Source organism: Ursus maritimus, unplaced genomic scaffold (genome assembly GCF_017311325.1).
Source record: "Ursus maritimus isolate PB19 unplaced genomic scaffold, ASM1731132v1 scaffold_35, whole genome shotgun sequence".
Lineage (NCBI taxonomy): Eukaryota > Metazoa > Chordata > Mammalia > Carnivora > Ursidae > Ursus > Ursus maritimus.
This window is the reverse complement of record NW_024426119.1, coordinates 6,761,457-6,774,951: the sequence shown is the minus strand read 5'-3', so window position 1 is coordinate 6,774,951 and position 13,495 is coordinate 6,761,457. Positions and strand designations below refer to the sequence as shown.

At 47.1% G+C, this 13,495-nt stretch overlaps 1 long non-coding RNA gene across 1 annotated transcript in view; it reads left to right on the top strand.

Annotated features, from left to right (window-relative positions):
- The window catches only part of LOC121100196, a 16,119-nt gene extending 3,168 nt beyond the window's left edge, over positions 1-12,951 (top strand). Inside the window, exon 2 of the long non-coding RNA XR_005831926.1 lies at positions 12,306-12,951. This is a non-coding gene — a long non-coding RNA (uncharacterized LOC121100196). The remainder of the gene's footprint in view (positions 1-12,305) is intronic.
- The last annotated feature ends 544 nt before the right edge of the window (positions 12,952-13,495 follow it).

Sequence of the window (13,495 nt, the reverse complement as noted above, 5' to 3'; positions counted from 1 at the left end):
GGGGGGGGGGGGTCCGGCACAGTGTGCACGGGTGTTCTCTTAGGGCATTTGAGCCACAGAATTTGTTCAACTGGATATTGCCAAATATTTGCTCAGATTGGTGGCTTTCAAGTAGGAGTGGTTTTTGTCTCCTCCCCCAGGAGACATTTATAACTGTCACAAGAGGGGGGGCAGGGGCAGGGCTGCTCCTGGCATCTGGTAGGTAGAGGGTACACTGCTAGACATCCTACAACAGACAGGACAGCCCCTCACAACAAAGAAGGATCCAGCCCGACGTGTCAAAGATGCCGAGGTTGAGAAACCCGGGCTTAGATAAAACTTTAGAACAGTGTGAAATCTATTTGTGTGTCATGTGACTTCATTGCAAGTGGGTGACCCCGGCCACAGCGCTGTGAACACATGTCATTGCCCGAGGCTGCAGTTAGAAATCCAGCCAGTTAGAAATCAGAAGGACTGGCTGGATGCGCTCCCAGAAAATAAATTCTGGTAATAGTTGTGATACTTTATAAGCCTTGGAGATCAAATTTTAGAAAATCAATGGTGGGTAGTGGGGTGGCAGGGAGAGGGATAGGACGTAGGAGGAGCTCACAGGTAGATATGGGTCTGTCCATATTTTAGTTCTAGCCCTGGGTGTTCGTGGGTGCTTCTTATATTGTTTTGAAATAAATAATTAACTAAACACAAATAACCACAAAGGTGGGCCATGCCTGGATCAAAGAAGAAAGAGGGCTATAGACCAAGGATTGTGATTAATCCAATGTACCTGGGGTTTAAAAAAAAAAAAGTGACTCACTTAGGGTGAGTGACTAATAATAAAGTAATGCCATTATACTCAGGGCAAAAATATCTGTGAGGGGGAGAGAATATGACAGGTTATGCGAAAAGACAAAAGTAGGCACCCTGGGAAGAATGCCACTTGCCTCAGGTCTGACTCTGTGCACAGGCCTAGTGGAGGGGGGATCTGGAAAGCATGGAGGACAGGCTCTCCTTTCTGAGGACCGTCCCCGGGGGTGTCACAGCGAAGGCCAATGGCTTCAGGCAGCATCCTAACAAGCTGCTGCCCAGAGGGGCCTCCTATCAGGCCGCTGGCCAAGGTGTCGACCCCATCCCTGCCCCTCTGTCCCTCTGCGATCCAGTCTGGCTCCTGGCTCTCAGCTATTCTGCTAGACACACGGGAGCAATTGACGATTTCTCTGGCGGCTTTCTGTGTCCCCACAATCCCCCACTGTCTTTATGTCCCCTCTATTCCAGTTATCCAGGCTCCTCGCCACCTCTCTATTTCCCGCAGAATCTCAACTAGTCCCAGAGTACCTGGATGGTACACTCTGTTTCAGACTTTCTTTCCTATCCATAGCAAAACTTACCTCTCCTGGGCGCCCCCTCCCCAGACACTTTCCTCTGAGAGCTGCTAATCGTAAACACCAGAGAATTTTCCTCAGTAATGCCAATGGGTTTTTTATTATGGTAACCTCCCCATGTGGAGTCTGTGCATTTTGATGGGAGATATCTGGATAGCTAATGTCTCCATCCAAAGGAATAAGTCCAGAAGTGTTCCTTCGTCTGTGGTGGGAGTTAAGAATCACCGAACGTCAGATCCTCAGGTGACAGGCCAGGAACCAAGGTTCAGAGAACTTCTTTGCCCAAGGTCACATGGCGGCCTGGGGGAAAGACTGAGAGCACCACCCCACTCCCATCCCTCTATTTTAGTCCATCACTTAGTCACTCACCCAACAAATCTTTAGTGAGTGTTTGCTATTGCATGCCAGAAATTAACTGGGCAGTGGGGTCACAAATAAGATGAGATTCTTGTCCCAAGTCATCCCCCGTTGAGTGGGTGAAGACAGCTGGGTAGAAAAGAAAACTGCACTATGTACAATGGGGTCAGTGATTCCACAGAAGTACCATACGCAGCTTGGCCACATGGAGGTGGGGAGAGGCTCTGAGGTGGTTGTGGAGAACTTTCCAGAGCAGTTTTCTGACTGTGTCTAGGATTTCTCCCCATGACTCTCACCGAAGGGGGAAACGGGGCCCCAGGTCGTCTTGGGGACAGTGGGTTTTTAACTCCCTTCCATCCCCATCCTCACCTCTAACTGCAGACACTACTGCCAGCCACTTGTCTCAGTTATGTGTTCACAGTCACCCTGGGCCCATGGGCATCCCAGGCCAAGTTAACTTCACTGCAGCCATCAGTATTCATGGCTTACCCAACACCAATGTCTCCTGCTCTGCTTTGCCGACAAGATGATTTCCTGCGATGGTGATGTGCCCTGACCCAAGCAGTGGCTGACAATTTTCTCAACCCAGTCATGACAATTCCTTTCCCTTGCATCTGAGAGTGGCCATTTGATCCAGTTGTGACCCAAACAGAAGTCTAGAGAGGATGGACGTGGTGGACAACACAGTTGGCCTGGTCCTTTTGCCCTGCTTCCTCACTTGGAGATAGATGTGATGTTTGGATCTGGGCAGCCTCTTGTGACCATGAAGTGAAAGCAGGAAGATAAGAGCCACTATGCTAGGGGAAAGCGGAATGGAAAGGCAGGAAGAGCCTGGCTGTATGACAGCCTCATACACAGTTGTCCTGGGAGGGAAAACTGTTCCAAAGAAAAGCAGCCATCGTGGGGAAGCTGATGAGTATGCCATTCCCAAAACCCACCATATTATCACATCTCATGATCATCAACCAGCTGCCCAAAATTCTAACCTTACTATGGTTGCCAGGAAGCTGAAGGTGAATGAAGAGCTGATCTTTGAGTTTCACCAGTTATTTGTTCTTAAGAATGTGAATCACAAATGGATTTGCACTAATGACATTTTTAGGGTGGCTTTTATAATTTTCATTGAATACTTTGTATATTGACTCTTCACCCTGTTAACAGCTTGTCTGACTTAAGAAAAATGTAAAGAACATAACTGTTTTGTTTTATTTTTGCATCAGAGAGGTTAAATAAAGGAAAATGGATGGTTTCAAGATGAAACCAGAGAGGGAGAGAAACCATAAGAGACTCAATCTCAGGAAACACACTGAGAGTTGCTGGAGGGGAGGGGGGAGCGGAAGGATGGGGTGGCTGGGTGATGGACATTGGAGAGGGTATGTGTTGTGGTGAGTGCCGTGTGTTGTGTAAGACTGATAAACCACAGACCCGTACCCCTGAAACAAATAATACATTATATGTTAATAATACAAAAATAAATAAAAATTAAAACGTTTTATCACTTGATCAGCATTAGTTAGGTAATCTGCTTGACAGACCCCTACCATCCCCTAAAGGAAAGTAAACTTGCAATAACCAACCCGCTCTTTTGCCTAGTGTAACTTCCTTGTTCCTGCCCCCTTCTGACTGTAAAAGTCAGTGTGTAAAGCTCCTTGCAGTGCCCATCGCCTGGATTGAATGCTGCCCCATTCAACTAGATTTTTGTGCAAATAAACTCTTAAAATTAAAAGAAAAATCGGTCTCACCAATCTGCTTTCCCTAGACTTCTCATTATGTGAAAAAAAAAATTACCCTGTCTTGTTTAAGCCACAGTTTGTCAGGCTTTCTGTTACTTGAAGCAAAATTCATTCCTAACAGAGATATCATCTGCTTATCGGTCGGGGGTCCTAGCAGGAACCAGTGACACACTTTGAGACTTACAGAGGGATGATTTACAATGGCAGAGATGGGATTCAAGGGGACCAGTAAAGGATGGTGAAGTACTCAGGGACTAGCAGTAGTGGAAAGCTCTTACCCCTGCTTCTGATGGGACAAATGTTGGAGTTGTTCCTGGAACCCATTGAGAATTACAGCAATGAGAGAACCTGACAGATGTGGCTGAAGACAGAGGGACACAGCCACTGATAAGTATGACACCACTGAAGAATAAGTACCCCAGCGTCTCTCTCTTCCTATCTCATGACCCCCTAACTAGGGCTTCCCAATAGCCAGACCAGCTGGCAGGCAGAGGGCAAGAGCACTGGTAGATATTGTCCCCCTAGGACACTATTGGGGCAAGAGTAGAGAGAAAAAGAGATGGGGCAAGTGTTCAAAAATAAATAAATGCAGGTTTGTTTGGAGTTTTTTCCAAGATTTTATTTATTTATTTTTGAACATTTTTAAATTTAAATTCAATTAATTAGCCTATAATGTATTATGGGTTTCAAGGGTACAGGTCGTTGATTCACCCGTCTTTTATAATACCCAGTGCTCATTACAACACATACCTTCCCCAGTGTCCTTCACCCCATTACCCCATCCCTCCACCCCCCTCTCCTCCAGCCACCCTCAGTTTGTTTCCTATGATTAAGAGTCTCTTAGGGTTTGTCTCCCTCTCTGGTTTTGTCCTTTTTTATTTTTTTCTCTCTTCCCCTATGATCCTCTGTTTTGTTTCCAAGATTTTATTTTATTTTATTTTTTAAAGATTTATTTATTTATTTGAGAAAGAGAGTGTGTGTGAGCAGGGGAAGAGGCAGAGGGAGACGGAGAGGGCAAGCAGACTCCCCGTTGAGGGCAGAGCCTGACGTGGCTCCATCCCAGGACCCTGAGATCATGACCTGAGCTGAAAGCAAGAGTCAGAGACTTAACCGACTGAGTCACCCAGGTGCCCCAAGATTTTATTTTTAAGTAATCTCTGCACCCAACGTGGGGCTCAAACTCACAACCGGAAATCAAGAGTCACTACTCTACTTACTGACTGAGCCAGCCAGGCGCCCCTCCAATGTGGGTTTGCGATTTACTTCCTTGTTGTGGGATAATGCTATCGAAAACAAAGAGTTTGCTTTGTAACCTGCCAGTGGTAGCCCTGGTAGAGCCTTCTTCTCCTGACCCCCACACTGATAATGAGAAGTACACTAAGTCACCAGGTGGCCCTGATTTGACTTGGCTGCCGGGAAGTTAGATGTGAAATGTTGCATGCAGCAAAAAACAAAACAAAAAAAATAAAACAAAAAAACCAAAAAAACCCTGTCACCGTGTTTTTATGATATGCCTCTGATTTCTTTATTCTTTTTTTTTTTTAAAGATTTTATTTATTTATTCGACAGAGATAGAGACAGCCAGCAAGAGAGGGAACACAAGCAGGGGGCGTGGGAGAGGAAGAAGCAGGCTCCTAGCGGAGGAGCCTGATGTGGGGCTCAATCCCATAACGCCGGGATCACGCCCTGAGCCGAAGGCAGACGCTTAACCGCTATGCCACCCAGGCGCCCCTTGATTTCTTTATTCTTGCTTGCATGCTTCTATCATTTATTTGTCATTGACCATAAGTTGTCTCAAATTATTTTTGGAAATAAGTGGAGTGTGAACAAGAAGTCTTAACACACTTCTATCAGTCGGGATTAGGTTTGGTTGTGGGTGACGGATATTCAAAATAAGCATGGCTGGAGGAAGATAGAGGCTATTGCTCTCTGAAATGACTGCCTGGGGGTAGGCATGGTGGCTCTGCTCCACAGAGTTCTCAGGAGCACGGGCCTCAGAGTGCTTGGCTGCTCGGCCCTCTTGTTAATTATTTGCCAGGAATTAAAGTAAAGGCCCTTCAGCAGAGCAGAGGCACCAGCCCCAGGCCTCAGCCCCTTAGCTAACCCTCATCCCGTTAGCTCCAGCTCCACCACACTTGCTGTAGAGAGGTCCCTCCCTGAGGCCCAGGAACCTTCTGGACACCTGGGCTCCAGGAACATTTGGGGCTTGGATGGAGTTTGCCTCCTACCTTGGGGAACAGCATGTGATAGTGGAGAAAGGGAGGAGAGAGTTGAATCAGGGTCCCCATCAGCCACCATGGAAGGAGGAAAATGTGGCTCCTTCAGAGGCAAATGTCCAGACTGGGACCCACAGGAAGGTAAGTCTGGCATGTCGTTCCTTGGAATGTGACATCCTCAGAGGACGGTAGCTGAATTGTGCTGGAGCCAGTCCCCACATATAAGAAGTCAACCAGCAATGATATTAGTAGTGAATGAGTAGTGCGACTGTAGTTTTAATTATCATTAATGAATTACCTTGCCTTGTGTAGTGTCCTGGCTTCCTGGTTTCTCCACTATACAGTGCCTGCTGTCTCCCTGGCCCACCCAGGAGGTGAAAGTCTGATACCATGCTGCAACTCTCCAGGGAGTGTGTGCCCTATCCCAAGCCCGGCTCCTCCCCGGCAACTGGCTTTGAGTCTGCTTTGGGACAGGCCTGGCTGGGGCTTGGTGTTGTCTTCCACCTTGGATCAGCCCCAGAGTGCTTCCTGGCCCTCTCTCCACCCTTCTGGAGCTGCCTGGAGGCCAGGCTGACCTTCCCAGGCTTCCCACAGAGTCCCTAGCCCAGACCCCTACTCCTTCCGGTGCTGGGTACTAGAGGCGTGTCTGGAACAATCAGGGTGGAGCAGGCGCAGAGAAGGAGAGCCCCATGGGGCCAGCGCAGGAGCTTGGGAACCCCACTCTTCAGCCTTTTCTGTCAGAGACTAGGAGCTATACCCGGTGACCCCAGAAATTACTGTCTGAAACAGGAGTAGCGATGGGTAGTAAAAGGGGGTACTTTTAATAATTTTGCTCGCATAGCAGTCGTATGTTGTGTGCTGGGACTGCCCTAGGCTAATCTGGACACGTGACTTCCTAACTTTGGGCATGGTACCAATCATACCCCCCTCCCACTGGCCCTCCATCCTGCTGTGTTAACGGTCAAGGTTAACTGCCACTGTTGCCAGCAGCCAAGTGGTGGGCCTTCCTTCTTGTTCTGCCTCTTGGGCTGAATCACCAAGCAGGCCGTCCTGCCAACTGGCCCCTGATGATGGTTCCAAAGCTGACAAACCAGCCCTCCTACCCACTGTCCCTCCACCCCAGGCGGAGGACAGGCCTCTTTTCTCTTCATTCCTCATGCTTTGCTGAGGGGCCCGGAGAACTGTGGGAACTGTGGAGCCATCTTCATGGGAATCTCAGCTCCAGGGGAAGGGAAGGACTGTGGGCTATTCCAGAAAGTACCTGGCCTAGTTGTGACTTTGGTGTTAAAGGGAAGGTATCGGGCCTGAGGAAGGAACTTCTAGCTCTAAAAATCCCATGATTCTATGCTGGTTCCTGCCCTGCACGGAGGAGCCTGAGTGATGAGCCCGACAGCGGACTTAGTCCCACATCACCACGGCGGGTATTAAACTTAAGGTTGTACCAAAATCTGCACCCCTCGAAACAGGCCCAATTTGAAAGAAACAAGTAGGGCTCCATGCTTAGAAATGACAAGAATTCAAGACGAACCCATGAGGAGTGATACTCTCGCCGGCTGCCTGTCCTCTCTGCTTGCATCACCCTTTACAAGAAGGGTCCCCTCCTGGGTCCTCATACACTGCCTCTCATTGCCCAGAAGCTCCCCATGGCCAATCCTGGGCCTTCTTTACCTATGGGAAAACATCCACACTGGCCGTGCCACAATGGTGGTCTCTTCCTCTCCAGCAATTTCCATCAGAGTGGACAAAAGTGAGGGTCCCAACAGCTTACTCACCTGGGTCATACGGAAGTTGGTTTCATCCATGCTCCTCCGAGTTTTTGCGTACCCCCAGCTCTCTTTCTTGCCAAATGCCCTTAGACATTAAATCTGTCTAGTGGCTTGAGGTTTGACATCTACCATAATCTTGCACTTTTTGATTGAAACCAATGAAATCATTGCTCTGCTGTCCTCTATTAAGGCACTTCTCCCCCCCGTCTCTCATGCTATAGTGTCTGGATTTTCAGTAAAGTGAGGGTAGGAGCCTTGTGCTTTTCATCTTTGAATCCTCTGCAGCCTTGCTAATCAGAGTGTGGTTTGCATCGTAGTAAGAAGTCGGGGCGATTCAGTAAGGGTTGAGCAGCACTGTGCTAGGCAGCCAGCACAGCACTCTTTAAATGCTGGCTTGAGCCAGGAAGTGGGCATGGATATGAACGGATGGCTAGAGGCAATGCACTTTTGAAATGACATGTTTTGTGGGTCTGTTTTATTGTCCCAGTTAAACCATAAGCTCTTCAGAGTGGGGACTATGTGGATTCCACACATTTCTCCCACCTCATATTCAGTTGCCTTTGCCCAGGGAGGACAGGGCCTGGCATGTGGCCTTGGGAACCTGTATGGCTCCAGGCACCTTGTCTTCTGCCTCTAATAGATGGCCAGTGAGGAGGAGAGAGATACAGGGGACACGGAGGGCCAACCGCCCCCAGAGGTAGGGAACATCAGTACAGGGAAGAGTGTTTGTGATAATAGTTTATAGAGATGGTAGCTCCTTCTCCTCTCTTTCCTAGCCTCTGTCCATCGTCCACCTTCTCCTCTTTTTTCTCCAGCTGCGCTGACTCATGGTCAAGTCCCCAGTGACACCTGAACCCTTCATTACACATCCCACACTAGTTGTGGCTTTTTAGTAAATAGAAAGGGCCGTGATAAGGCACCGGGCACTCAGTTTTGTTACTGCTTTTGACAAGCTGCAGTGTTTGGGCAAAGGCCTTCCAGAGGTCTCGGGCCTCAGGCTCAAGTCAGGGAAGAGTAGGCACACCCCAGAGCTGGCGTGCAAGGATAGACAATGGCCTTGAGGCCATGAAAAAGGAAAGTAGAAGTTGCTCTGGAGAGAAGGTACAAAATAAAATAAGATAGGCACGTAAAGTCCCCTAAGATGGTGACGTTTGAGTAAAGACATAAAGGTTGTGAGAAAATAAGCCATGTGGATAGCTGAAGGGAAAATTATTCCAGTGATAGGGAACGGCAAGTACGAAGGTCCTGAGCAGGTCCAGATATCAGAGGCCCAGCACATAGACTATCTGGATGAATGTTCCATGTGTACTTGGAAAGAATGTCTTTTCTAAAGCTATTGGTATAATCAATAAATGTCAATTAGTTCTACCAAGTGTTAAAATCTCCTCCTATAATTGAGGATTTGTTTATTTCTCCCCTTAGTTCTGTCAACTTTTGCTTCATGTATTTTGAAGCTCTGTTATCAGGTGCATACACATTTAGGATAGTTATTTCTTTTGATGAATTGATACTTTCATCTTTTTTTAAGATGTCTTTATTTCTTTTTGAGAGAGAGAGAGTGCGAGCGAGCCTGCACACAAGGGCTGGGGAGCAGCAGAGAGAGTCTTTAGCAGACTGCGCGGAGCCCCCCAGGCACCCCGATCCTTTCATCTTTATGAAATGTTCCTCTTTACCTTTGGCAATACTCTTTGTCCTAAAGTCTACTTCGTCTGATAGTAATACAATCAGCTTACCCGTGATTAGTGTTTGCGTCCCGTCTCTTTTTCCATCCTTTTACTGTCATGGCCTTTACTTTGTCCAGTATTTAAAGTACATCTCTTATAAACAAACTTAGTTATGCCTTACTTTTTAGACTAGCTTGACAAGTTCTGCCTTTTCTTTGGCCTGCTTATTCCATTTTTACTTAATGCCATTGTTGATACGGTTAGGTTCATGGCTTCCGTTTTGCTATTAATTTTTACTGGTTCCATATGTTCGTTGTTTCTCTTTTCCTCCTTTTATGATTCCCTCCGGATTGTTAGTTGGTAGTATCCCATTTCGTTGCCTCTTTCACTTTGTAGCTAGATGTCTATTTTATCTTTACTGATTGCTCCAGGGATTACAACGTCCTTCTTTAACTTTATACGGTCTACTCTGGATCTACATTATATCACTTCACAAAAATGTGAGAAACTTATGATACTTCCATTCATTTTTCCCCACCCTTTGGCTATTACTATCACCTACTTTACTTCTGTGCATATAAAAAAATCCCATAATACATGGTTATTACTTCTGTTTAAACAATTGTCTTCTTAAATAAATTAAGAAAATAATCTTTTCTATTTACCCGCATATGTACCATTTCCAGGGCTCATCTAAGTTTCCAACTGATATCATTTCTCTTCAGCCTGAAGAACTTCCTTTAGTATTTCTCGAAGTTCAGGTTAGAACGGCAAGGAGGCTGATTTGGCTGGAGCACAGTGAATGAGGAGAGGAGGAGAAGATGGAATCTAGAGGTAATCAGAGTCAATTATGCTCACTCTTGTAGACCACTGCAGACTTTGGCTTTTACTTTGAGTGAGATGGGAAATGATTGGATGGTTTTGAGCAGGGGAATGACACCATCTGGTAGGGGTGTTTACATGATGGCTCTGGCTGCTGGGATGAGAATAGACTATAAGGGGCAAGAGAGGAAATAGGGAGGCCAGTTGTTGCAACAATCTGGGAAGAGATAATGGTGGCGTGGAGTAGCAGTGATGTAGTGAGAAGTGCCAAAATCTGGATACATTTTGAAGGCACAGCCAATGCTGTTACTGACAGATTGGATGTGAAATGTGAGAAAAAGAGGGGTTGAGAATGACCCCAAAGATTCGGCCTGAGAGACCAGAAGGATGGAGTGGCTGGTTGCAATGGGGAAGACTGAGAAGGAGCAGGTTTGTATGAAATACCCTTGGTCGTCCAAACAGAGATGCTGAGTAGGCCTTTGGTCTGCAGTTCAGGGAAGAGAAATGGTCTGGATATATACATATATATGTATTTTTGGTGTAAGTGAATGAATAAATGTGACACATCTTTGTTTCAACATAATAATAGCTAATGTTCATTGAGTGCTTACTCTGCCGGGCGCTGGACTTAATTCTTCCATTCTTACTCATTCAGTCCTCGCAACAACCCTTACAGTTAGGTTCTATTATTATCATCCACAAAAGGGAGGTGTATTAGTCAGCCTGCTCGGGCTCCCATACAAAATGCCACAGACCAAGTGGCTTAGACAACAGACACTTCTTTTCTCACGCTTTTGGAGGTTGGAAGCCCAAGACCGGGGTGTGAGTCAGACAACTCACTGGCTGGCAGTGTGGTTCCTCCTGAGGCCTCTCTCCTTGGCTTGCAGATGGCTTTTTCTTTGTACACATGCATTCCCAGTGTCTTCCGTATGTCTTGATCCCCTCTTTTTATAGGGACACCGGTCAGATGGGATTAGAGACCACCCATAGGACTTCGTTTTAATTTAATTGCCTCTTTCCACATAGAGTCATATTGTGGGGTGCTGGGAGTTAGGGCATCGACATAGGAATTTGGGGGTGGAAACAATTCAGTTCATCACAGGAGGTATGGAGAGACTGGGCAGTGTTTACAAGGTCACCCAGCTGGTAAATGTTGGAACTAGGATTTGAATTCAGCCGGTCTGAGTCAGAGCCTACTTTCTCAACACAGTCTAAATAGTCTCCTGAGCAATGCTATTCATACCTTGGTCTAGTTTATTCTTCCCCCATAACAGCGTACTCTGTGTGTTCCCACTCCCTTCTCTGAACCCTCGGAGCCAGATACTGTGGGTCACATGCCATATATTCTGCTACCACCTTCAGCAGCATCTGGGCCAGCACTCCATAAGTAAACACCGATTTGGCAGAAAAATGTAGGCATAATCATTCGAAAAGAAATCATGAATAGCTTCACATCATTTTAGTAGTCTTTGATGCCAGATACGTTATACACGTGGCGATTTTTGTTTTGCTTTTGCTTTTTGTTCTTAGGTTTTGTTTTGCTTTTGTTTTTAGATTTTGGAGCTTTGGGATTTCAAATAAGAGATTATGGACATGGACCTAGAGTTCTCTTCGTTGTGGCTGTTCCTCCTTAGGTTTTATACTCTGTTCACTGATTGTACTGAATCACTTAGGAGACACACCCCACTGAAGCCGTCTTTCCCACAATGGCCAAATAAACACGTGCTATGTGAAGCCCCTTGCAGGACAGGGGAATGGAGGGCAGTAAAGAGGGAGGTTTGGGCCCACAGCTTTGGTCACAGGAGGAAAAACCCCTTGGTCCTTCGGAAGAGGTTGTGGGTTGCGGGTGAATGTTACCCCAGAGAAGCTGGAGCACTTTCTATAGGGGTGGCCACAGCCCCTTTCTCCAAACAATAGCTGATCGTAACAGGGCCTTCTGGTTACTCCAAAAGGATTCCAACTATGGACCTGCAGGTCTCCGGGCAAGCTGTGGGAACCCAGAGGGAAAAAGGACCCTTTCCATAGCATTCCATATTGGCAACTGCCATCTTGGCCCAAGTGTGGACAATCCTGTGAAGAGAGAAGGCGCCTATAGCAATGCCTTGTGGGTGGCACTGGCCTGAGGATCATGCAGGATCTAGAGACCTTGCCCACAGGGCTCTGCCCTTGGGAGACCAGGTAACTCAAAGATTTAAAGGCCCTGAGCTCCTTGAAAGTGAAATTTGGGGCCAGAGTTCAGGCAGCTGTGGATACTGCCCTATACGCTGTCCCCTCCCACTTCCTCCAGGCACTGCCTGGCTTCTGGGGCAGAGTTCTGAGTGACAGCCTACTAGATGCAGAGAGCCAGTAGAAATCCAGACTTTAGAACAATCTGTCTGGCTTTTTCCAGGAGCCAGACTGGTCAGCAATGGCCAGAGAAGAAAGGGCTCTGCAGCTCTGGGAGGACAGCGTGAAACTTCAACGGTGTGCTGTAAAGGCTGGTATCCTAAATCACGGCCAGATTCCGCCACACTCCCCAGTCTGCGCCTCTGCCCGCCTCCCTGGAGATTTCCTTCCAAGGCTCCATGCTGCTGGCCTGCTCCTGCATGTCTGGACCCCTGCAGCTGCCGTGCGGATTCTCCTGGGGGGTGGGCACTGCCTATGGGGTGCCCACTCTCCTGACACTGGGGAACTCTGTGCTTCCTGAGGATCCCGTGGGGCTCAGGCCCGCCTAAACTCCGTGCTCTCAGGAGGGAGTCACTGCACCACGGCATCTCTGGGATCTGAAGGGAGAGGAAGGAAGGACAGTTGGATCTGGATCTGGAGGAGAGAAAGAGGGAGAAAGTTGGGCGGGCAGAAAGATCAAGGCAGGACACGAGGTCTCTGTGGCACTGGGATTCTGGTCCTCCCGGAGCAGAGCCAGCAGCATGGTTTGCCCCTGGTCATGTCACCTGTTTCTAATATGGGGGTTGATTGCAATCACCACTGGGCACCCCAATTAATTCATTGTGTATGTTTGCTTCTATGTGTATACAAATGTATACAAGTAAGTGCAATATATGTGGTCCTAGTGTTATTTTTGTTCAGATTTCCAGGCTGGGAATGTGGGGTTCACGGGGGCATTCGTGTGGGCTGGGGGCATTTAAAAGATGGGAGCATTTTCTTTTTTAAAGAAAACAGCTCATTTTGCCTCTACTTCCTTTTCTTCTTTCTTTTAGAAATTCAGCCCTAGACTCTGTGAGAGAATGGAGAAATGTGAGCCCAAATCCAAAAATGAAAGCCCAAAAGAAAGCGCAACCCCTTACGGGAAAGGGTCCAGCCTTCGAGGCACTGTCTCCCCTGTGAAGAAACAGGATCACAAGACTGTCATGTTATTTTTTACATTAATAATTCTAGAATTAAAATAACCTTTATGTTCTGTTACTCGAAGTTCTAAGTTATGGGCTGGGAATGTAGATTGTAATTGAAAGTGGGTTAAACCACAAGTTTGCTGCAGCCCCAGCTGGGGAATTATCAGAGAAATATTTAACATGTAAATCTTACTCTGTTCTTAATTAGTAATAGCTCTGAAAGACACAGACACTGAGTCACAGGGACACT